We start from the raw sequence: 24,762 nt of genomic DNA, 5'->3' as shown, positions 1-24,762 counted from the left end.
ACACACACACACACACACACACACACACAGAGACGCGGGGACGGACGGTGTTGGGGCAGACAAAGCCCCCCCTCCCTACATCGTTATCCCGCGTGTCCGTGGGCGTCCTTTCTCCCACCCCCTTTCCTTCCTCCAGGAACCGGGAGGGGAGCCCACGCCGTGCCTCTACCCGCCTCTGACAACGGCAGCCACGACGTCGCGCCCTGGTTATAGGAGAACAACCCAGACCTCCACGCCCGGTGCCTCGAAGCCCCCTCCTTGGCTCCAACACCTCAGCTGTTCAATAATAAATGTCCTTGAGATGGTACTTCTAAACACTTAGCGCTTCAATAGAAGAATCATAGAAGAATCATAGAAGAATCATAGAAGAATCATAGAAGAATCATAGAAGAATCATAGAAGAATCATAGAAGAATCATAGAAGAATCATAGAAGAATCATAGAAGAATCATAGAAGAATCATAGAAGAATCATAGAAGAATCATAGAAGAATCATAGAAGAATCATAGAACGGTTTGCGTTGGAAGGGACCTTAAAGACCATCAAGTTCCAACCCCCCTGCCATGGGCAGGGACACCTCCCACCAGACCAGGTTGCTCAAAGCCCCATCCAGCCTGGCCTTGAACACCTCCAGGGATGAGACAGCCACAGCTTCTCTGGGCAACCTTTTCCAGTGCCTCACCACACCAGCCTTGCATCCTCCCCTCCTTACCCTGGTACCTCAGCATCCCCCTTGCTTGCCTCCCAATACCTCCCCCTCCTTTTCTTGACACCACAGAGCTCCAGGTTTGGCAATTAGCACAAAACAAGCCCCCCCATCACACCACTCTTACACTGCCCAGATGGCAGCAGTAAAAAACAAACAGGGAAACACCGCCCAGCTCTCCTGAACATCTTCCCTCCATTTCGGTGTGCCCAGGGTAACTGCAGCCATCTCCACCACACAAAGCTTGCCCTGGTCCCCCAGGTCCACAAGAACAGGTTTTGTGTTTAATACAGTAGACAGTCTACTAGCAAAAATGTGCATAAATATTAAATGGTACAAGGATACACTATGTCTAAAATCATGGACTCCTAACCATACAAAAACATATAACATCTAAGTTCATTAATGCTATTTTTTTCCCATTCCTGTGTCTGCCGCTCTGCCTGGATTTCCATCCACCCTCCCCTCCCACCCCCAAGCACCAGGATGTCCGAGTTACCAAGCTCTATATCCCTGCTTACAGCTTTGCTGGGGAGCACAGCAAAACACCTGCCAAGCTGCATTGCTCATTTCCAGCTTTCTCCTTACAAAGCCTTACACAGAGAAACCATTTGATGGCACCATCCTTTAAAATCTTCCTTGGGTCAGAAACAAGAAGGGGAAAAAAAAAAAACAACCTGCCAAGGTAGCAGCACTGAACTGCTGGCACTGCTAGCACCACCATTCACACAAACCCTCATCTCTTCCTCCTCTTCATTTCAAAGGGGTTTTTTTTCACCCCCCTCCCCAAGTCCATTTCCCTCTGCATTTCCCTATGCATTTTCCGCATATCTCCCCTTGCCTAAATAGCATCCTTTGGAGTTTGACGTTAACCACAGAGCAATGCTGGTCATCCTTGGAAGCAGATCTGAGCTTCAACAGGGTAAAACCTACCCTCATGTCCCAACAGTGGATCAAATCTCACACATCGACCACATTAGAAAAACAAACCGTCCAACTGTTTACAAATTGTTTTCTCTAAACAGAAACCAGCAAGAGTGACCATGGGCACAGTCTCTAAACAGCTCTGACCTCAAGGCTGTTAGATGCAAAAAGGAGAAAAAAGACTTGGGCAGATCTACCAACATCTTAAAAAAAAAAAAAAAAAAAAAGCCCCCCCAAATCCAACTCTCTTTTAAAACGAGTTTTAAGGTGGCAGGTCAAATGGAAACAATGAGTATTTCTAACATTTTTCTTAGAGGCACATGCTGATATATTAATAAAACTCAAAAGTTCTGAAGCATGAGTTTGATCACGTTTATATCTCAGATATTTTTCTGCACAAACAGTGATTTAACAAAATGTTAACTAATCTTTATCTAACCTTTCAGACTGGAATGACACTTCACTGAAAGCTTGGTTTACATTATCATGCTCATGATACAGACTCTGGATTCACAGAGAGCTTGTAAGGTGAATACCATCAATAACTAAACGTCAACTGCACAGCACTTGGACTCCTGAGAAACTACTTGGATTTAAATCAGATGTACACATTAACACACACAAAGCCATCAAACAAAACTCAAATTATTGTCTGCTGATTTGCCATGGTCCTCTGAACACTGGGACAGGAGGTTTTATTTATTCTTTCTGCTAGATTTTCAAATATACTCAAATTTCACTTTCAGTAACCAACCTACAGACATTTGCAGTTGACATACTTTATTGAAAAATGTTCAATTCATCTGGCAACAGCAAAACCCCTACAGAAAGTTGCCTTTGAGTCTTTTTCAAAACAAGCAACAAAATACATTCTACTAAAAGGGCCAGTAAGTGTCTTAGTAAGACTCAAGAGCATGGAGAAGCCAGAAATGCTACATGGTGACAGAATATAAAAATAATCTACAGCAGGTCTTCGAGGGCCAGACATAACCCTACCTGCTCTGCTCGGCAGCAAGCAGTAAAACACTCTGCTCGTCTTCGAGGGCCAGACATAACCCTACCTGCTCTGCTCGGCAGCAAGCAGTAAAACTTGGACTGCTATCCTAACTTGTAAAAATATTTTTATTTCTTCAACCGGTGGCAAGGAACAGAAGCTTCTTTATTGAAATCTCCAAAGCTGTTTAAAACACGTGCTGGCAAAGCTACAGGAGAGAAGTGCAGGTGAGGACAGCACGGCAGCCCTTCTTGCCTCTGTGTTAGGATTCAAGGTCAGAAGACACACGCTGCCTTAACACGGTACCTTACCTTTGTAGAAGCTGAGCCAGGCCTTGGCAATAGAAGCTTGGAGCTGGTTTTCAGAAAGCACATGCTGCTTCGGTTGATCTAGCACGGCCTTGGGGGCACGGGGAGCAGCATGGATTCCATATGCATGGCATTCCCTCCACTTACAGCTCTGTTTCTGTGCACTGTGCGGCCCACAAAGATGACTCTTTACATGCAGGAAGCCACCAGCCTCTTCTTCCCGCTTTCATCATGAGCAAAGAGGTCTCAGATGCGGATCCAGCGACACGGAACAAGAAAGAGGAACCTCTTGCTGTTATTAGGTGCCTGGGCATCTGTGCTGCCTTTAGAGGTTTTGCATGCAGGAGGCATACAGATAAGAAAAGCAGCTTGAAGAATATAAGGTCATCGTGGTATTGATACCCCCCAAAATGATGTGCAGACTAAGCAAAGCAAAGAGCCAGGAAAGCAATTAATGCCAAAGGGTAGAATTACAAAACCTGGTGTAACAGATCTTCAAGCACTGAGAACCACAGAAGCAATGGCTGGAAGGGAGCTATGGAGGTCGCTCAGTCCAATCTCCCACTCAGAGCACGACCACAACCACCACGAGATGAGGTCATGTTTGATGAAACGATCATAGCCATAGCCTTGAAAATCTCCAAGGGCAGAGATGTCACATGCTCTGAGGGTAACCCACTCTCATGCCACTGTAGCCTGCTGTTCCCCATTTCCCATCCAAGGTGATCCCATGCTTGCCCCAGAGATTGCAGCAAGTCCCAAGGTGTGCTGAGGATGAAAACGGCACCACCCCACCCCAGCACACACATCCCAGTACTTCCATTTCTGCTGTGGTGGACTTGGCAGAGCAGGCACCCGCGAGCACTGCAGCAGGCCTAAGCACCATTCTCCAAAATCTGGTTCCTTCCTCCCTCAGAGCTTTCGTTTTCAGTTCCTCTCTCCTTACTTGCCCTAGGCCCCACTTACTGCAGAAAAAGACCATACAGTGTAATTTATAATGCCCGAGCGTGAAATCCCCTAAAAGCCCAAAATCAAGTGTTAGAAAGACCTCAGGCATGCTCAAGCCAGAATATTATACTAGGCAGCTAATTTGGAGATGAATTATGAGCATTTCAACACTGATAAGAAGTAACCAGTGTGCAGCCTCTGAAAACAGAGGTGATGACCACAGCAGAGATTTCTGCCTGATATATTTGTCAGAAGATCTAAAAAAAAAAAAAACCAAACAGTTTTAAGGAGCTTTGAGTGTGACATAGCCAAAGTATAAATACAATTAACAATTGCAGAAATTCCCCATTGCTTGGATAACTTTGGGGGCGGGGGGAATAGGAGATGAGATCAAGAAAAATGAATTTAACCCTAGAGTGGCCAGTGAGCATCCCTCATCTGGCACCTCTGTTCATAACAGAATCAGTGTGATATTCCTGGTGCTGCTCTCAGAATACACCTCAGCTACGACTTCAAACTGTAGCAAACACCATGCAAGTGTAATTATATTGGGCCACACACTTCACTTTTCAGAGGAGTTTCATGAAAACTCCTGTCACAAATGCAGTTTTTCCACCGGGAAAGAGAATGAGAAAACCAAAATTCAGGCAAACAAACAGTTTGAAGGTAGTAACAGATTTTGCAAAGCAGCAGTCTTGATCAATGTAGTTTGCTTTTCTAATTTAACTATTCTCATAGTCCTCCTTTATCAGGATGAAGATTAAAAGAATTCTGCAAAATAACGGATTTACACACTGTAAAACAAAACCAAAGTTATTTCTAGCAGTCAAATGTGCGTGTTTATCAGAAACCTGTGCAGAAACAGGCTCTCTCTGAAGGAATTGGCCAACACCTGTTCAGATTTGAAAATAAGTTAATAAAGCAAAGCAGGAAGAAAGTTTGGGAAGAGCTAAAAAAATGTTACTCTGTTAAGTCTTGGGCACATCTTGTTTGTTCAAGGAAGCCCCAATTCATTAAGGTGCATAGACATACTTTATTCCCAGCATGGGGGGGGTTCAGTAGCATGGATATAACCACACAGCATACTTAATTAGGTTGCATCAGACTCATTTCTGACAGCAGGCATGATTAATAAAAGTTTCTTTTAGTAAATTAAGAACAGAAGATTTAGGAGATCCAGATTTGCATATTATCTATGGGAAGTACAAATGAGATAACTGCAGGTCTATTAGAGAGCACTGGCTTGCGCCAGCCTCAATTAGTGCACGCTTCTAACCTGTAATGATAACGTATTGCACAGGAACGTCCATAAAGGAATCAGCAACAGCAGTGTTACTAACACAGTGAGCATATATCAGATATGATGTGATGTAGGATAAGTTTCAAGCTAACCTGGGTTATGCAGAAGAACTCACATTTCACTTGTGCTGTCAACTGCACTGATCACCCCAAAGGAAAGCTCCCACTGTGGCGCAAAAATCACTTCAAGTGAAAATTCAATACTATAACTTTATAGACTTTCTTTGTTTACGCAGCTCTGAATAAATCCTCCCACCTCCATCCCGTTATATCATCCTATGCCTTAAGTTTCAGGGCACGTTGCATTTAAACTCACCATACCAAACAGCAAATGATAATTTTGTCAGGACAAAGAAACACTGCATGAGTTTTAATAAAACAGCTACTTATCACTCCAGACATCCTGTAGATAAAGAATGAGCTTCCCACCCTTGGGGATTATAGTGTTGCCACTTTAAGCAAAGTCTTGATTATTTGCCTTCCCTGGAGAGAGACAGATAAAGAGAAAGAAAGAGAGGGCTGTCCCAGTTACACAATGTGCATGGACCACATCCCTATGAGGTAATTCAAGTCTATTTTTAAATACACGGACATATTTATATTTCAGAGGTCACATTTCATATTTCAAGAAGTGTTCTATGCCTGTGAGGAAGCCTAAAAAAAACGACTTGGTGTCTTTGTCAGCTAAGCATTCTTGAAAATGTAGCCTAATAAGCTACAAATGCAATCTGACCATGAGCGTATGAATTCCTCACTAAAGAGAGGGGTCTTGAAGAGCCACAGCCTGGGGGTATTTTTCTTTAAAAAGGCAGCAGCTACCTTTTATAGTTACTGTATAAATCAAATGGAAATCAGAGGATTATTTCAAGATTCAAACATTGTCTACAAAACCAGGGGTTTTTTTTTTGTTCACAGAAACAGGATTTCAGAAACCCTTGAATAGAAGATATATTTTAAGACTAATTTTATACTTTCAATATTAATGGCTAGATTAAAATTAATAAATAGGTTTAGCAGACATTTATTAAATCCAACCCTTTCAGGATTTTGCTAAATCCAGCTGTTTTAAAGAAAAAAAAAAATCATATTTAGAAAGAAACACTCTCAAGCATACATCAAAGGATTCCTTACATAAAACGTAAGAAGGTCACACTGAATATTCAACATGCCCTACATCACAAAAAGCCCCAGTGAGAGCAGGAAACACTCAGTGAAGGGTGGTCCCAAAGAGAAGAAATTTTTTACTTTCATTAACTCCAGACCAAACCCGAATTTTGAATTCTGTAGTGTCCGTTAACGTTTGTGTTCTGTGATACCCACTGGGCTGTCCCAGAGGTTCAGGCCCACACTGGGGAGCTGCTTTCTTCTGAAAAATCTGTAAACGAAGCCTGTGATCAATAAGTGCTTGAAGTAACAACTCCTGTCCCTCTCTCTGCCTTTAATACCAATTGAAAGGAACTGAGGCAGGAGGCTGACTCATGGCTCATTCACAAGTATTTCCATGGAATTACCTGGCTGGAGCTGATTTACCACCACCACGTCCATTTATAGCGAGGTATTAACTTTTCTAGGCTTGTTTTGTCAGAGTTCAGATGTAAGGACTACAAAGGGCCAATCCAAAAACATTAAAAATGTTCAGGTAGTCTGGATTCCTAGACTTTTTCAGAGAATGACCTTAACTAAATGAAAGTGAAATTCGTGTTCTGGAAGAGAAGGATTTGGGATTTTCAAGTCTCCACACAAGTCTCTCTACAGTTTCTGACTGTCAGAATGTCAGAGCTTCAGACACCCACATCCTAAATAATACCAACAAAACAAGTTATAATTTATAAGTACCTGGAAAGGCTTGGAAATACAAGAGAATAGAAGAAGAAAAAAATATTCTATCATTTCTTTATGTTTTCAGCTGTTGAGGAATCTTTGGCTTTCTTGGGGCTAGAGAGAGGTGTCTGGAAAAATGCAAACAAGTAAACCTACCTCTCTGATACTGCTTTTTACATTCTACACTGAAAATATCAGCAATATACTCTGAAGGCACTACACTCTAATTATGTATTTCATGTAGGCAACATTGGGGCATGGGAGAGGACAAACGAGAAGTTTTGCAACACCATTTGATAAGGTTTCCGATGTAAAAATCTGGTATGGTTGTATCCCACACTAAAGCGATACCTCATTGGTCAGTGATGACTTTCAATATTACTTGCTTGATTACTCTGCTGAAAACTTGACTTGGCATTGATACTGCAGACTAAGAATTCAAGAATATTTAAAAACAGCCCTTGGCTTATTCTCTGTTAGTATTGTACAACAAGAGTTGCTAAGCTGATAGTCATTTGATTTGCATGTTATCCAAATAATTTAAGGCCCCACTTGACTATCCAATATCTGCACATAACATAAGGAAAAGTTTAAATGCTTTGGAATAATTATTGGCTAAGATCTGTTCAGCTTTCAGTGTTGCACCTTGTCCAGTATCACCGTTGTAGATCCCGAACACGTGAAGCTTATGCAGCATTTATAACCCATCACAAGGAACACTACATTTGTCGACATTTACCAAACTGTCCAAGACACTCATGGATGCTGAAGAGGAAGGGAGAAGGCTGGCACAAAACAGTCACGGTGCCAGAAGATGATTGAGGTTTTTGAGTACCTGTTACTGAAACAAAAATATTTTAACCAGCTGATAGAAAGGGCTGGATCATTACAAACCAAGATGTGAAGGGGTTACTTTGGCCCAGGAAACTGTTCATTAAATGTCTGTCCTCCCACAGCCAGCAAAAAGCCAACATAAACATTATTACATATTCTAGCTAATGTGAAAGGAATACAGAGCGTATTCATGCCTGACCGGGATCAAAATCCCACTGCCAAGTCATTCAGTGGTGTGTGTGAGTGTTTCTGTGATTGCAAACCCTGGCCCAAGAATCCAGCGCCGTGCAGAAAAATACTCTACAAATGGTTTCCTCATGTCCTTGCAGCGTACTACAAATCATCCTTTTACAAAGCAAATGTGTCTCATGTGCCCATCAAATCAGCAGATACCAAAAAATGACACAAAGTGGTGTGCTTTTTTGTTTTTATGCCACCTGTCCTTCTTCTCTTGGTAACTGTTTTTTATCTGGGACATTTGCACCATTGTACAAAAAAACCCTAATTTCTGTCAGCTTTCTGCATTTTACCAGTACAGAAGCAGTCCCTGCTGTTATGACCAGCTTCCTCAAAACAATCACTTTCACAAGTCCGTGCAAGCTTTCCCTGCCTCACCCTCAAGCCACCACTATGGTGGGTCCCCATCCTTTCCTCCATGCTTTGTTTCCTGCTCCGTGCACTGCATGCAGCTCTGCAGCTACGCAAATCCTATCCCTTCTCTCCATTGCCACAATTAGATGAGCTCCTCCCTTTTATGGTGGCATATCTTCCACACCTGAGGTTCCCCCATTGTTCTTTCTCCCATTCTTTTCCACCCTTCCTTTGTCAGGCATAATCCTTGGGCAATTTCCATTTTCCTTCATCAGCCACCTGCGGAGAACCTGGATCAAATTGGTTTCCTTCCCTCAGACAAAGTCCCCGGCATACCTATTGTCCAGCAAACATACTGTCATTAACTAATTATGCCTCATTTCGTCCAGGCTGAGAGGAATGTGCTGCAGTGCTTGCCTGCTAAGCTGCATGCGCATTCACACGAAGCCATCCCAAGAAGTGACACCTGTGTCTAAGCGCTGCATAACACCCAGGATTCACACACCTCCTGTGACACATTGCCACCACTGACACACTGAAGAGCTGAAACCCCTGGGGCACCTCTGAAAAACTAGGTTGCAAAGATCTGCTTGTGGTCACCAGCTCACAGAGAAATCGAGGAGTGTTCCTCTTTGCACTCGAATAAATACACATAGTACACACACACAGAATTTAACACAGGTTTGTCTTACCATTCAAATAGACTTACTTGCACTTATTTCAGGCTCCTTATGGGCCAAACGTAAACATCTGAGGAACTCTGTGCTTTACTTTCTGATAATTTCTTACACACGTGCTTTTTAAGTTGATATTAAGTATTTAGACCTTTAACACACTTGTAAGTAATAGTTATCTGCAAATAGTAGGGCATTTGAGAGCAAGAAACTGTTCTTCTAAACGCAACCTCATTGCTACTTTACACAATAGCATTACTAATCATGAAGTTTTAGTTTCCCCATTTATTAATGGAAAACAGACTTTTTCCAATGGCAACAGTCAATGTGCATTATCATCTTAGTGTTTATCCAAAGTCTATTCATAAAATAGCTTTCAAATGAAGAGGAAAAATAATTTTCACAGACAGCTTAAAAACATGTTCCACTTACATTAGCACTATGAATTAAAAAAGGAAAAAACAGAAAAAGATTTGCAAACTGTGTCGGGAAGCTTCTCTCACTGACAGGCATTCCCTAACAGGTCTTCTGGAACTTGACACAGTAGACCAAGTTCCCATGAATGCTTTGAGCCCTTTATTAACCCGGTGCTGCAACTGCTTTATTTAGATACTAGCGCCCTACAGAAAGCTTAGCAAGCACTTTCTGAAATCCTGAAATTTCAAATTAGCCAAAGAATGCCCTTGCCTGGTTGTTAAGAGGCAAAGTTAGTCGGGAGAAAGCTACTGATGGCCTACTTCAGTGGAAGGTGCATCTGCTAACTGCAACACACTCAAATACTGGGGCTTGAGGAGGAGAAACGAGGAAGCAAGAAAGCTTGCAAGCAATGTACAACACAAAATTTTCCCTATAAAGTCAAATTAACAACTTCTTAAAAATCACATCTTGTAATTAAATTAACAGTACCACAACTGCTGCCATAAATTCATGGATCAAATATGATACCAGCTGAAGTACTACTGTGACTTCTATTTTCTTTAAATGTAGGGGGCAGATGGAATCTGATGTAAAGCTCACACCCCTACTCTAAAATAGAGGGAGGGCCGTTAAAAACTTACACACCTCCATTCTGAGCAGACAAGAGCATGCAGAAAGTGCATGGTCTTACTGGAAAGATAAACAGCTGGATTTACTTGCTTCCATTAACCAATGACCCACTTGTCAAACATAAGCTGTAGATTTAAAAGAGTGATTACATGAAGCCTCTTACATTAGACAAAAAAGATCCCAGCTAGGAAATCACACCAAATCTGAAAAAATCTTGAGTGCAGTTAGTGTTGTTCTTTCATACAGAGACAGAAGGCGAGAACCACTTATTTTAAAATGTGTAATAAAATGCAAGGGTGTTTCCTATAGTGCCGTTCAGAAGGTGTTTATCCCATGCTCAGGTCATTAGCGGTGAGCCAAATCCAGGCCTCGTGTAAGAGGATGAAGCTCTAATGGAAGCCACTGCATAAACCTGAATGTGGGGTCACTGCCAGCTTCCTTCTAGGAGGAAGGGGTATTCATAGAGAAGGAACACTGGCGTTCCCCACGCTGAATGGCTACCAGGACATCTACCTGGGCCATCTAGTCCCTCAGAGAGGATTTTTCAGGGGTCTGGTGGCTGTGCACGCTTTGGTGGCAGATCTCCAGCTGAGGCTCTTAAGGCTTGGGCCAGCTGCCATCCCTTGTGCCTCCCACCACCCGCCTGCTTCTGTGCCTGCTGCAAGCTCAGGTAGGGGCAAACCTTTGAGAACATACAGATGATTACAACATTTGGGCTTGAGTGCAAGCCCTGAGTTAACAACAGCGGAAATGTATCAAGGACAACAAATTACTAGGTCCCAAGACACCCAAAACCTCTAATTTTGCCACTTTGTACTGTAACACAGCAGTGGAGCACACAACAGTGGCCTTCCCCCACATTCTACCCAAGGCTAAACAAGTCTCTAGGAAGGCTGAAGAGGCTATTATTCCAAGCAGCATTGTTTCTGTAAGGACAATTTAAGAAATTAAACCCGTGTTGCTTCCACGTGTTGCTCAGCAGCGTGCTGTGCCCTGCCAGCCACTCGGGCTTCCCCGTGACTCAGTGTACAGGCTCATCTTCTGGAAGATGCAGATCACGGAGCAACTTAATTATACAAGAATCCCAGCAGTCAGCTAATGAAAACCAAAGTTTCCAGCCCCAGTGATTGCAGAGAAATATTGAAAAAATGCTAATACTTGTATTAAGAAAAAAAAAAACCACCACAAAACCCAACACCCCAAGAAACAAAACAGCCAGCAACAATCACACCTTGCCCCCTCTCACCCCCCCACCCCCCCCCCCAAGCCATCTTTAAAATGAAGTGCAATATTTGAATTAGCTCTTTCAAGCCTTTCTTTTACTCTTGGGCTCCTGGCAGGCAGGGTGGGTTTGTCCACCCCCTGGACTTCACTCTGCTGCTGGAGGCCCTGAGCATTGCAGCTCAGCATCCCAGTGCCTGAAGTACCTGCTTTATCAGCAGCATTGGAGGGGAGGCCAGGTAAGCTATGCAGCACTGACAACACCACAAAACAGGGATGTGTGTAGTTTATAGAAAAGAAGGTATAGGAGGGAACACAGCCATGGCACTCTGAGCCCTCCCACCCCTCATCTGTAACAGCATTTTGGTTCCAGCTCAGGTCTTTGTCCCATTCCTCAGCAGCACTTGGGAGTCACCACTGTGGGCAGTCACCACTTGCGCCAGCTCAGCCTTCTCTTTCCATCCTCCTTTTACACTCCTCCAACTGCCTTCCTTTCTCCATCCCTCCTGCCTTCACCTTTCTTTCTCTGGATGAATTCTAGAGCTACAGAGCTACTTACTGACTTTACTGCTAGCACCTTCTGGACATTGAAGTGATCAGCAAGTGAGCACAGTCGCAGCCAGTATTGCGAACAGACTAATGAGATACAGGCTCCTAGAAAAAGATCCTCTACCTTCCTAACAGATCCAGCCTGGCAGCAAGCTTGGGATCACTGTGCAGAACCACGGTAGGTCCCGCTCACATTTGCAAGATTATATTTATAATATCACAGAATCACATGGGGTTGGAAGAGACCTCTGGAGATCATTAGTCCAACCCCCCTGCCAAAGCAGCTCCACCTAGAGCAGGTTGCACAGGAATGTGTCCCAGGGGGTTTTGAATGTCTCCAGAGATGGAGACTCCACCACCTCCCTGGGCAGCCTGTTCCAGGGCTCTGCCACCCTCAAAGTGAAGAAGTTCCTCCGCATGTTTAGATGGAACTTTTTATGTTCAAGTTTGTGCCCATTTCCTAAATGGGCACATTTAGGAAAATCTAGAAACTATTTTGAAAATAAAATCTAGAAACTGCTTTGAAAAATGACACAGTTATTTTTATAGCATCTTGATGTACTACTAGTACTTGACATAGCTGACAAGGATTAATATCTTTTAAGGTCCATAAAAAAAAACCAAACTTTTTTTGCTGCTGAAGCATAACTCAAGTCATTACTATAATCATCCTTTAAAAAACATTCTCTAACTTAAATGAAGCACCATTGATAGGCAAAATGCAGAAGGCAACAAAAGACAACTAGAAATAAGGGTATCATTCTTTCTGTATATTATTGTATATTGTCACAGCTTCAACACTCATGGCACAAGTAGCAACATTTTGTAGCCTCTGAACAATTGTATTGTGTATAAAATGAAAAAAGGTTTCTGTAACATTTTGAGCACAAAAGGTACTAGTGGAATGAAAACAGTGTCTTTTCCTCATTACAGTAGAAAATGAGGTTTCTATTTAATAAAAACCCCAACCACAAGGCTATGTGTTTTTGTAACTGTGAATGTATGTCAGCGCTGTTGACAGCTTCTGCGTTGGAAAGGATCTCATTATTAACTCTGAACAAAACCACACGTTATCTTTTTGAAAAGCAAAGTTACGTTCCTGATGAGTCAGCCGCTTTGCTGAGCTCCTGTGGGATAATTTCTAGTATTGGGCACTGAAAAAATAAATATCACCCCAAAGTTCAGAATATATTCAGACAGCACCATAAAAGGCTATCAAAGCTACCCAGTTCCTAAGTTAAAAAGGGAACGGGGCTGGTGAGTGCACAGCCATAAACAAACATTCCACTTCACTTAACTTTGCTCTCTTAGGTTCAGGATTTAGGTCTCCAGTTTTCTCATGTTGGATCAAAACCAGCTATAAAGCAGCTGTGTCCTATGCAGGACTGACTCCTAAACAGACATCCTCCACTACATTTTGGGGGACCTTGCAGTGTTTCCACAGAAACAAAATGTTTTCAAAGCAGTGTGCTCAGCCCAGAAATTCACTGATTTCATACGTCTTAAAAAGGTCTGAAGGTACAAGCGGCCCTTGAGAAAGACATGTCTTTTTTGGTGGACATTAAGAGGACCAGTTTGGGGAAAGGACTAGTGGGGAACCGAGTTGGAAACAGTGTTCTTAGCTAAAAGTAGCATTTTATTCTGCACTAGTGCTGGTGCTGGGAGGTAGGGACAAAGAAGAGAGAGGAAATGCTTCTTTAGTCTGCCTGCTTGAAGTAATTATATGCAACTTCTGCATGAATGACCAGAGAACATTTGTTTCTGTGCAAGGAAAATAATAGCTCGTGTGGGTCCTTTTGTTCAGGTCTCCCCTGAACACCTCATGAATTAGTAGTTCCTCATACAAGCATACCTTATATATATGTATATACTTTTCTTATAAATATTTGTTTTCCCTTTATCTCAAAATTATTGAAATATAACAATATAATGGCTTTCTAACATCAGTGTATATCATAAATGTTTTAGTGACAATACATCAAGCAAGGAATTTTAACTGCCAAAAGCCCAGTGTAAAAGGTGTGAAATTCCTTAGATGTTCCAACATCCATTCCTCATGTTATTGTCCACATAACTTAATGCCACAAAAAAAGTATGGCCATTTGTCAGGCTCAAAGGCACTGAAACCAGACCAGAAGGTTTCCTGAGTGGAGACTAGTACACAATAGCATGTTACATGGATTTGGCTTTTGCCATTGTAATAGCTCAACTAATTCTCTAGCAATATAATGAATCTCTGGTATTAGAAGGCTGATAGCTAGATCTTTATTTTGACATATAATAGGCCATAAGGACTAAGGGATTTGGAGAGGAAAGGCTACACAGTAAGCAGTGATCCACGGGGAATACTCTGGAGAGCTGTCTGTTGCTTCACAGAGAGGGTTACTCATTGCAGGAAATCTGCACATGTCAGATAAGTCTCTATTAGACAGGTAGGATGCAGCCTGCTTTTATAAACGTCCAGTTTGTGGCTGCCCACTATCTCAGTGCTCACAGTTTTCTTTAGATTTCCTGTTGTTTCAAAGTACTTGTGACAACACCAGTATAGCCACAGTGACTTTAAGCAGCAGTACTACTCTTGCACAGAGTAGAAAGTAGTCGATGAAACCCACCGTGGCTCAGCAGAGGACATTGCCCTGCAGCACTTCCATCTGCAACACCTTCACGGGAAGGAGTGCGTCCACAGGGGGAGGACATTTTACATTTTCCTCATTCTTGCTTTCAAGATGCCTCTTATAGTCTAGAGCTATTGCTTCATCCTTGAGGCATACAAGCCTCTTCCAGCCCTAAATTATAGATTTGTTCTTCTCCTGAAAATCTCCAGGTGCACTTCAGCCCAGTGTATCTCCTGATTGCTGTAAAAGTAACTCTTCTCTCACAGCTTGATGATTTGGAACTCTGTGGCTCCTCTTTTAACTGTCTCTCTCCCAGCACCAGTCTCTTCTCCTTACCTGCCTCTGTGCCAGTGAACACAGGCAGTTCTTATATTTCCCACAGAACTTACCCTCAATAATTTCTCATGTCTATCACGTATCCAGAGAAATCTTTCTGCAAACTTATTTAAGCATTTTTTTCAGGCCATTAAATAACTTGGAGCAAATCCCTAGTTTCACAAGTCTTTCAAATAGCTCAGACATTTTTACTTTTAACCACAAAGCACGAAGTATCAACACAGACTGTGGTAACTCTTAAATCCGAAGTTAGCCTTTATACACTGCAGCAGCTTTTCAAGCATTAGCAGAAATACAATAGTACCTTTTAAAACGAAAGTTCTTCATTACACAGTCCTAGCATCATTTCAGTGGGACGCATGTTTTCAGCACTAGCTCTGAATAAAGCAGCCCCACACTGTATTGCAAACCACTGATGCTGCAGCCCATTCCTTGCCAAGGGAAAAGGCACGTACGGTACCCAGCACGGTAGGGTGAGCGCCGTCAGCAGTGAATCTGTTCAAACAGGAGGTTTATTACCGGGTATCCTAGGCTCCATTTTGGCAACAGTGAAGATTTCCTGTTTAATAGCAGAGATGCAGCAGCAAGGATGCAAGGGAGCAAGCGATGGCAACCGCAGGAAGCCCAGATCTGTTCCAGGCGCATCCTCTCCCAAGGCTTTCTAAACATTGCCACCTTGTGGGCCTCCTGTCTCCTCCCTCCATTCATCTCCCCACTCACCCAGGTGACTCCCTGCACAGATTTCACAGATGCCACGCTGGGGGGCGGACAATTTAAATTAACATCTATCTCGGGCGGGATGAGATTTGAACGCCCATAGTCAGGGATTAGAATAGGGACGGCACCTTAGAAATTCTATCTGAAATGAATTACTAACCCTGTACAGTGGTGCTTCGTGTGGTTTGCTCTTTTTCCACTTAACATTATGAAAGCAGCACTAATTAATGACATGCAAAGAGCTAATATTTAACAAAAGAAAAGAATATAACAGAAGGAGAGAAATAAGTTGAATTCATTTTCCACCTTTGGTTTTCCTTTTTTTCCCCTCTCATTCCTTTCTGCCAGCATGTCCTTCTTCCTCCAGTCAAAACCTCAAATTGTTTCCAAAATGTCTGTGGCATCTAGTTTAGCTTTCATCAGTTTACTTTCATGAATGAATAATTCCTGATGACTCGAATGTATTAATTACACAATCAAAGATGTTGTAAAGGAATATCACTTATTGTTGATACCAAACTTATCTTGCTACTGTCTTACAGACATCAAACAAGTTCTTGGGTACCTGCTCAGTCTCTAGCACTGTAACAAACACACACAAACACAAACACACATACTTACTTTGAGCATCCAAGCACTTTCCCTGGTTGCCGACTTGAACTATTCCTTGCAGCAATTTGGTACTGGAAAGAAAACATGAAAAACCTTTAGTTCAACAAGCAAACAGGGAGAAAAAAAAAAAAAAAGACTCACTGAATGGTCTTTGTCTGTATTGGTTGGGTGGTGACGCAATAGCTGTATGCTAAAAATGAAAGAGGAAAAGTCCTTCATTACAATACTCTAATTCAGCTGCATTCACAATGGTTCAGTGTCTAACACATCTGCACAACAATCAGATGTCCCCCTGATATAGTAGCAAATCTATGAGGTCCCTTATGCAGTGCTACATTCAGAGTTTATTCATAATTGCCAGGCACATTGCTGTTTCTTCATCTGACCAGGCTTCTTCGGAGCGCGGGCAATCAGTTATGACCGTTGTGTCATGCAACTGGGGCCTTGCTGCACTTCCCCAAACAGCTTTGCAGAGGAAAAAAAAATAATCTACTATTGAGAAACACATGAACTAGTGCCCAGGAAAACCTATGCCTTTGCCAATACAGCACAAAAACGCTAGCAATTCTCTGAAGTTTCTTACTCGGCAATGAAGTCATGATGCTGCCCACTTGTAGCCTCCCCATTAAGGCCTGTTCCTTTCTGTCTGCCTAGGTGTGATTGCCTACAATTGCCAGATTTGTCCTCATGTCCATTCTCTCAAGTGCTGCATCACAGGCTCCAGAAACATAAGCAGGAGTGGCTATATATGGGTTTCAATTTGTACCACGAATTACATGCTAGGGTTACGTGGCTAAGTTTCTTAATTCGCCCTCTCAGTCAGCAGGAAACATCATTCCTAGCAGGTAAATAATGGTTTACAGTCAGACCAGGGCTCTCGTTATTGCTTGTTTTGCATTCCTAGTCAACTAGTTGAGACAGCCCAGCAGGGAGGAGTATTCCAAAGGCATCTATCTCTGCATAACAGCATGAAACTACACCAAAGTGGGGCTTGGATTGAATCAGGACTAAGGGATGCAAGAAGGTCTCACAGGTTAATTTATATTCATCATAAACCCTGTTTTAAGAGCGGGGAAAACAAAACAATTCTCATTCCAATCCATGATCATCTGGGAAAGGTAAACAGATGTTTAAAGATGGCTTGTCTAAAAGACTGGATCCCAGCTCCAGGAGCTGTGACTCATCCTGGCAGAGAATTTAGGAAGGCCCTGAGCAGACTGGAAGGCTGAAGCTACCTTAAAGCCAAACCAGAATGGGAATTTGCTATTAAACATGTTATTGTTTCATTTCTTTGAATCTCTCCAAGCCTCTTAAGCTTTGCTTTTCAATGTACTCTTTTTTTCCCCTCCATTTGTTTAATGTGGAAAATGATTCCAGCACAGCTGACAAACCTCAGGCATCCTATTGGCACTGGAACAGCAAATCCATCATGGTATGCTGGCTTTTTCTCAAGTAGACTCCCCCCCGAACCTAAGCCATGCTCTAACAGCACTACAACAGTAAGTTGTAAGGATGGGACACTCTTAAGACGATGGTTAGAAATAGTAATCTTGCATCAGAAGGTGTTGACCAGGACTTCTAACAAGCATCAGTAGTGGAGAGACACAGCTATTTCCCTTAGAAATGTGAGACTTAATTTGCCCACGGAACATTTTCTACACTACACTTTCTGAAGAGAGTGATATTTATGGCATATTGAAGACAGAGATAAGTATTTCATTGTCTTTGGTGAGCAGACCTAGGCTTGAGAGTGATTTGATTAACACCGCCACATTGAATTTCATTCATAGTCTTAAAAAAGAAAAAGCAGAAGTCCTCACAGCAGAGGTTCCTAAAACCTGAGACCTGATGATGATGTACCTCTGGTTTGATCTGTACGTATATCTCTGCAACAGCTCCTGACATTTTGCCTGCATGCAGGTACTTACCTGAGGTACAGGGAGCAGTGTGATGGCTACGGCCAGATGAGATAATTAGCAGTTGTTGCTGTGTGCAGTGGCGCTGCCAGGTCTCCACCTGCTCCGTAAGCCATGCCAACACCTCAACCTGTACTTCTGGCTTCAGATGCCGGAGCAGCACCCAGGCATGGGAGTGGTAGGAAACACCAGATCATTAAGGTGGAATTTAATTTAGGTGGACAAAGGAATGCAGTAGAGGTCCTAGTTAGTGGGTGTGAGGAAGGTAACGATGGGGAGCCGGAGTCTTCTTTGGAAGGGTGGAGGGGTAAAAGTGTGCAATGAGAACAAGGGGGAGGAAAGGATGTCACATTTCCTCCCACTACATGCCAGGCCTTGCACTCCTCTCAGCTGCAAGCACTGCCATCGTATCACCGCTCTACATAAGCCAGCAAGCACTATTCAGTTCCTCAGAACTCCCCAAAAGGACCTGCACTGATTTTAGATTACATACCTACAAAGACATCTAAAGAACTTACTCCTTCCACACTGGTAAACATCGGAAAAAGGTCAAGGGGTAAAAAGCAAGAGGATAAAGATCTAGAGGATTTGGAAAATGGCAAAGACCTTAAAACAGGGTAGGTATGTAGAGGAATGTTTCTTTAACAACAAATTAAAGAGGAATCTCAGAAAATCCCACATAGTGAAACAGGTAAGAAAAAATGGATTTTTTAAGACAGGAAACTATGATTTGTTCAATGTTTGAAAGTTACACAAACTGCAAGTTTGCTGCATTATACTCTTTGTTCCCCTGATGAGGACTGTGCTGGGGGGAAATGGGGCCAGGAGTTATTAGAAAGTGTTATTAACAGAATTGGGCAGATTTTGCTGATAACCAATCACTACTCACACAGTGCATTCAGTTATCCCGCTCCTACCAACCACTCCTGCAACTATTAGCGTCACCCTGCTGAAGCAACAGTCAGGAGGCCAAGCTCAGCCATGGGAGGTCAGAGTGGTGGGCCACTAGTTTCCAGTTAGGTGTTCAAAAAGTCCCTCAGGGGGTTCCTTGCTTTGCCAGGCTGCAGCTCTGTAGCCTATGCTTGTCACTTTCTCAGATGTAGTTGAGTTACACAACCTGCTGCTGATCCTAGCGTGTGCTGGTGGTGGCCTTGGGTGGGTTTGGCAGACTCTTGCTGTCTGAAGTTTATGGGATCTTGGGATGTTCAGTGGATCACTGCTCCTCAGGGTTTCTCTGCTCCTGCAAGGCTTTCACCTGCTCCCTCTCAGTGCATACTTATCCTCCCTGTGACATTCTTTTCTGGTAGCTATTGCTACATCCACAAACTTAGTTACCTGTTGAACCCATTCACACAAACTGACACAGAAGGAGCTTCTGTGACAATATCCCTTGAAATGCTGAAAAACATTGATTTAAATCTGAATGAATACTGACTAAAAAAAGAAAAAAACCCAAACAAAACAAGGATTGGGCAAGAAGGATGTAAGAAAGTAAGCTGAAAGCCAAGCAACTAGGTGAAAAAAGACCATAAAGCAAAGGCAATCTGCAGAAAACAAGACACACCAGCTTCTAGAAGCACATCATAAAGTCATACCATGAGAAGTAGTACCCACAGCTGCTAGTTTGAAGGATCAAGGCGGAAAAGTTAGGACCAAATGTTATTAAGGTGATTTAAATCAAATGCCTTCTAGTACATTTGAGAACAGATTTTTCAAAACTTCATCACAGGGAGCTGTGTGCCCTGTGCGGGCACAGAGCCCTGTCTTCTGCTACTGTGTCTCAGTGGACTGGATGCTTTCTACCATACTGCACAGATCTTCTCATTCCTCCCCTCTGCCCCTCCATCAAGGGCTGGGAATGTGATGTTGCACGAAAACAATTTGTAACATAGGCTGAGAGTCACCTATTATTGCTTCAAATATCCTCAGCAGTCATAGAAAACAACTTCAAAGCCAACTTATTTTTAGCAACTGAAAGAATTCAAGCAAACCCCTTGTGGCTGCTGTCCAGGCATTTACTGAGTAGAGAATAGCTAGATAAATTACAAAAATGGACAAACCCCGAGTGTAAATCTGAAAACAGTGTATATCGCTATTTACTTTGAAACTTTCCTGTTGAGAAGATGAACTGGAAGATTAAGGCTTTCAATGTCAAAGGAAGGATTTGCTGTTTTTATGAGCTGTGCATGAATCACAAAAACCAAAACAGAAACCCCCATACACTTCACAGCTGGGCAGATTTCTCAATGTACTGTTAACTACCAGCCCAGCCCTACGCTGTCTCACTGTTCCCGAGTAAGTCCCTGCAGCAGTGTATGGAAGGAACAAAGACACAGGCTCAAAGCAAAGAAATCAAGAAATAGAGCTGAGTTTAGTACTATCTCCAACTCCAAACCTGTGAGAAATGCCCCAGTTTGACCTGGAGTGCTTCACAAGAAGGCAGTGAAGACACAAGATGCTGCTACCGCGCGCACGACGGAGCTTCCCACCTCTTTTCCTCTTGCCATTTCAAACCCAGCTTTGTCCCCGTGCTTCTGCTTCTCTGCCAGCGCGCTGATTTCAAGTCATCTATTGGCATGAAGAAGGTCCTAGAGACTTCTTATAAAACTCTGTTCCCTCCCTCTCATTTACAAAGCAACCAATATTTTTTTTTTTGGTCATTTACATATAAAGTAAATCCAGGCATGTCCTACTTAACAATTTAGTAGGAAAGAACATGCATCCTTTCTAAGGAAGGCTTCTTCTAACCCTGCTTGGGAAGCCACTAGGTTTTTCTCCCTGTAGAGCAGTAAATCAGCTTCTGCCATTTCTGTCATCCTTTCCCATCCCACCTCAACTTTTTGTAAACTGGAGTTTCCAAGAAGCAAGTGCTTTGGGACACAATGCCAGGTTCAAAGCTCCAGCCGACTGCGGTGTCACACCTGCCTTTGTGCAGCAGCCTATCTGCCCTTGTCCTGCTAACGAGCACCTTCCCTGCCTTCCTGCCCAGTAACTTCGAGATGCAACAATTATCTTCCAACTTGAAAAGGGTGTAACAGAGCTCAGTTCCTGTGATTTTAGTTAGTGTGACAGATTTGGCACACTTTTTTTGGCATAACAAGCAATGCCAAACCAGTATATCAAGCAGTAGGTGGCAGACCTAATAGGACAAACAGATGAGAATGTCTATTTGTCATTCTTTGTATTTAGCAGCAGGCTGCCACATTGCACTTAGCTCCATTTCAACCAAAAGAAAACTTTCTCTCTTTGCTCCTTTTTTGAGAGAACAATCTTCTTTCCATTATTTGAGGCATGCTTTTGTTTAAATTTTAGTTCAGAGTCACTGATGTCCGTATTTCAATTTCTGTGACACTAACTCAAAACCTGTGCTACTGTGCCTTCATTTGTTGGGTTTTGCATCCAACACAATCACCAATTTTTTTTTGGCATCTCTCTGTGGTTTGCACAGCTGACTGCAGTTTACTACTGGTGCACTTCTGTACGTGTTATGCATTTTGACCTGTTTTTCTGGTGGGCATTATACCATCTTACAGAATGCACTTGGTTTAAGAAAAACTAGAGCTGATCATGCGTCTGCTTTGTTTCATTCACTAGAATCACTTAACGCATTTCTTTTTAATACTTTCCTCTATAAACATAAAGTTATGCTGCAGTGATGCATGTGTTTTATAGTGAAGCAGGAAAAGCCAGCACTGACTAAGGTTTCATATTATGAAGAATTTGGCAATAATATTGCCTTAAGGCATTCCAGTCTTAACTGTTCACTCCTTATTTATACCTCTGGGCTGCCCCTCAGTTTTTCTGGAATGACCCTGAATCCAATCCACTCTGAAGCAGATGCAAAAATGGATCTAATTTCAACCTTGCCTTTTATTGCAGATATTAAAAAAATAAATCTGGGGCGGTTCCCTGTTTCAGTACACAGCATGGCTCTGTCAACAGCTGGGTTGGCAGAACTGGGAGGGCAGGAACACACTGGCTGGCGTTGCTGACCAGAAATGGGTACAGGGAACAACTCCACTGAGTGGGCTGGAACATCAAACTTTAAAAGCAGACACGAGCTCCTCTTCAAATACTGGAGACTGTTGGGTACCCAGAGCTATGGGAGAGCATGTCAGCTTTTCCCTCTTCAATATGAAAGGCGCAAGAGACATGAAGACCAGCCAGCAGCAATTACTTCAGTCGAGGTTAACCCATCATAAGTTTCCATCACATTTATCATTTCCTGTAGCCAGCTATAGGCTTCACTTTGTGGCTGAATTTTTATAAGCTAATCAGCAACTTCTAATTACAAAGAACGTTCAAGGAAAAAGCATTAAGGTATACAATCGGATGTTAAAATCCAAAAACCTGTGTCTGTGTTTTGACCTGAGACATATTTTCTGAAGTTCTTTTAAGACAGCAAAACCTGAAGGTTAACATGAGTCCTGATGGCATAATCATATGTTGAATTACCCAGGCTGACATTCTTTGAAAACAAGCCTGCTGAACGAGCATGGTAGGAAGAGCCCAAAGGTAACTTCCATGGAATTGTTATATAGGCAGCTGCAGCAAACTGAGGGACTCTCAGAACTGCTTCAGGGATCTAAAGCATGCCAGCTTTGGGACCAGCAAAATATTAAGAACAAGTTGGTTTAAGAGCTTTAAAAGACAGGTGTTTCAACTCAAGACATAACCTAAATTTAAGTGGCAACTTTCAATGTAATTTTCACATTTCTAGGTATGCCTGAGAAAAATGCAGGTAGCTCAGTGAGGGATTAGATGGGCTGAATGTCCCTCTGTTTTGTAGGATTAGTTGTTCAGATCTCTTTACGGTGAGTGAATAAAATTAAGCATATCAGAGAATACTCAGCAAAAAAAAAAAATCAGTTAGGTGCCCACAGAGGGGGATAAGTGCTCCTACCAACACACTGCTCTGCTATGAGCACACAGCCATGCCTGCAAGTTGCCTGGCTTATCCATTGGTGATCTCTGCTAAGTTACAGAATTCAGTAGCTTTCTTTAAAAAGTAAAAATAATCTCTAAAGCAGTGCAACATTCACTACCAGTGCCTATTTCAGGCCAGGAAAGAGACAAGGACAGGCCTGGCAAGGAACTATGCAAATACTTGTCCCTGGGAGGGAATGACCTTGCTTGGTGCCAGCTAGCTGAAGCCCACTGGCAGAGAGGAAAAAAAAATAAATATCTGGGGATCTTAGTGGGCAACAAGTTGGAAAATACACACCAGGATCCCCTTGCAGTAGGGAAGGACAGCCCTACTCCGGGCTGGGTTTGCAGATCCAAGGCAGTAATTATTCCCCCGTATTCAGTGCTTGCGAAAGTCCCTGTGTACTGGGGAGCCACAAACCAGTGACAGACATTCTGGAGCCCAGTCTACTATACCAAGATGATGAAGGAGCTGGAGCACATGGTGCAGGAGAGGCTGAGTTGGGTTTGTCCAGCCTGAAGTAGAGAAGGCTTAGGGTGTGGGGAGATGTACCACAGCAGCCCACAGCTACCTAAGGGGAGGGTGCAGAGAAGGTGGAGCCAGGATCTTCCCGAAAGCACACATTGGTTTTTCAAGAGGTAACAGGCAAGTTTCAACAGGGCAAATCCTGATTACATTAGGAAAAAATGTTTTCATCTTGAGGGTGGTTGAACATTGGGTCCAGTGAGGCTGGGAAGTCTGAGACACTCAGAAATCAACAAGCTCCTGAGCAACCCAAGCTGTTTGGGATGGCATTGAACAGTAGTTGGACAAGATGATCTCTTTCAGCCTGTATCATCCAATGATTCTGTGTAAAAGTATCATAACTGCAGGCTGCTTGTTGCCTGTTTGCCTTACGCAGGCAAGAGAGCCCTAGTTATTGCACTGGACTGCCATCTCAGCCCCTTTTAAGAGTTCTGGCATGTCTTTCTCTACACCAAGTTCCTAAATGGGAAAATGGGATTCACTCAAGGATGTAAAGATAGATTCCAGTGTCTGTGGTAATGGTAAAAACTAGCTGAAGTCTCGTATCTTGATTTTTATTTCAGTCCTTAAGAATCTAAATCTATAATACATAATACCCAACATATAAATCTAAAGAAGTTTTGCTCTTTACAGCATTGGTGAAACAGATAGAGATCTTGGACTCATCTCTTACGCAAGCAGAATGGATCACTTGCAGTCAATTACGGATGTACGAACCTGTGAAGGCTGGAAGGGCATAGTTTGTGGAAATGTCCTGTGAACCTCTGATTAGATAAGGTGCTTACATGACAACTGGAGATACATTGAAGGGAGTAGCATCACCCCACTTGTAGTGCACAGATCACGCCATGTGCTCTGAGTCATAAACCAAAAGCTAAAAAAGTTTGAGTGTTTTCCTTTCTCATTTTCACCTAATCAATCCCAACCATCCAGTTTTCACTGGTGGTATATAAGAGTCACTCTTCCACAATCCACAGTACAACAGTCAACCCTGGGTGCCAATCTCTGCTGAAAGGACTATGTTAACCTTCTATATTACCTAATCAGTGGAGAAAAGTGGTCAGGTGGTCCCAATGACATTATCACAGCCAGGTGATCATGAAACTCCAAGGAGCATGTTTTAACCCTTCTCCAAGCTACTGAGGGGCAGATCTCCCTCAGTTTCTCATGTTTTGAGTCAGGCCTTCAACCATCCTCA

At 42.8% G+C, this 24,762-nt stretch overlaps 1 protein-coding gene across 1 annotated transcript in view; it reads right to left on the bottom strand.

Moving 5' to 3' along the window:
* MAPRE2 (microtubule associated protein RP/EB family member 2) overlaps positions 1–24,762 on the bottom strand; it is a 106,984-nt gene that overhangs the window by 74,421 nt on the left and 7,801 nt on the right. Inside the window, exon 2 of the mRNA XM_014936972.1 lies at positions 16,206–16,267. The gene's annotated coding sequence lies outside the window, so the exon portion shown is untranslated. The remainder of the gene's footprint in view (positions 1–16,205; positions 16,268–24,762) is intronic.

This window comes from Calidris pugnax, unplaced genomic scaffold (assembly GCF_001431845.1).
Source record: "Calidris pugnax isolate Ruff unplaced genomic scaffold, ASM143184v1 scaffold51, whole genome shotgun sequence".
NCBI classification, from domain to species: Eukaryota; Metazoa; Chordata; class Aves; order Charadriiformes; family Scolopacidae; genus Calidris; species Calidris pugnax.
The sequence above is the reverse complement of the archived record's forward strand: the minus strand, read 5'-3'. Positions and strand labels throughout refer to the sequence as shown.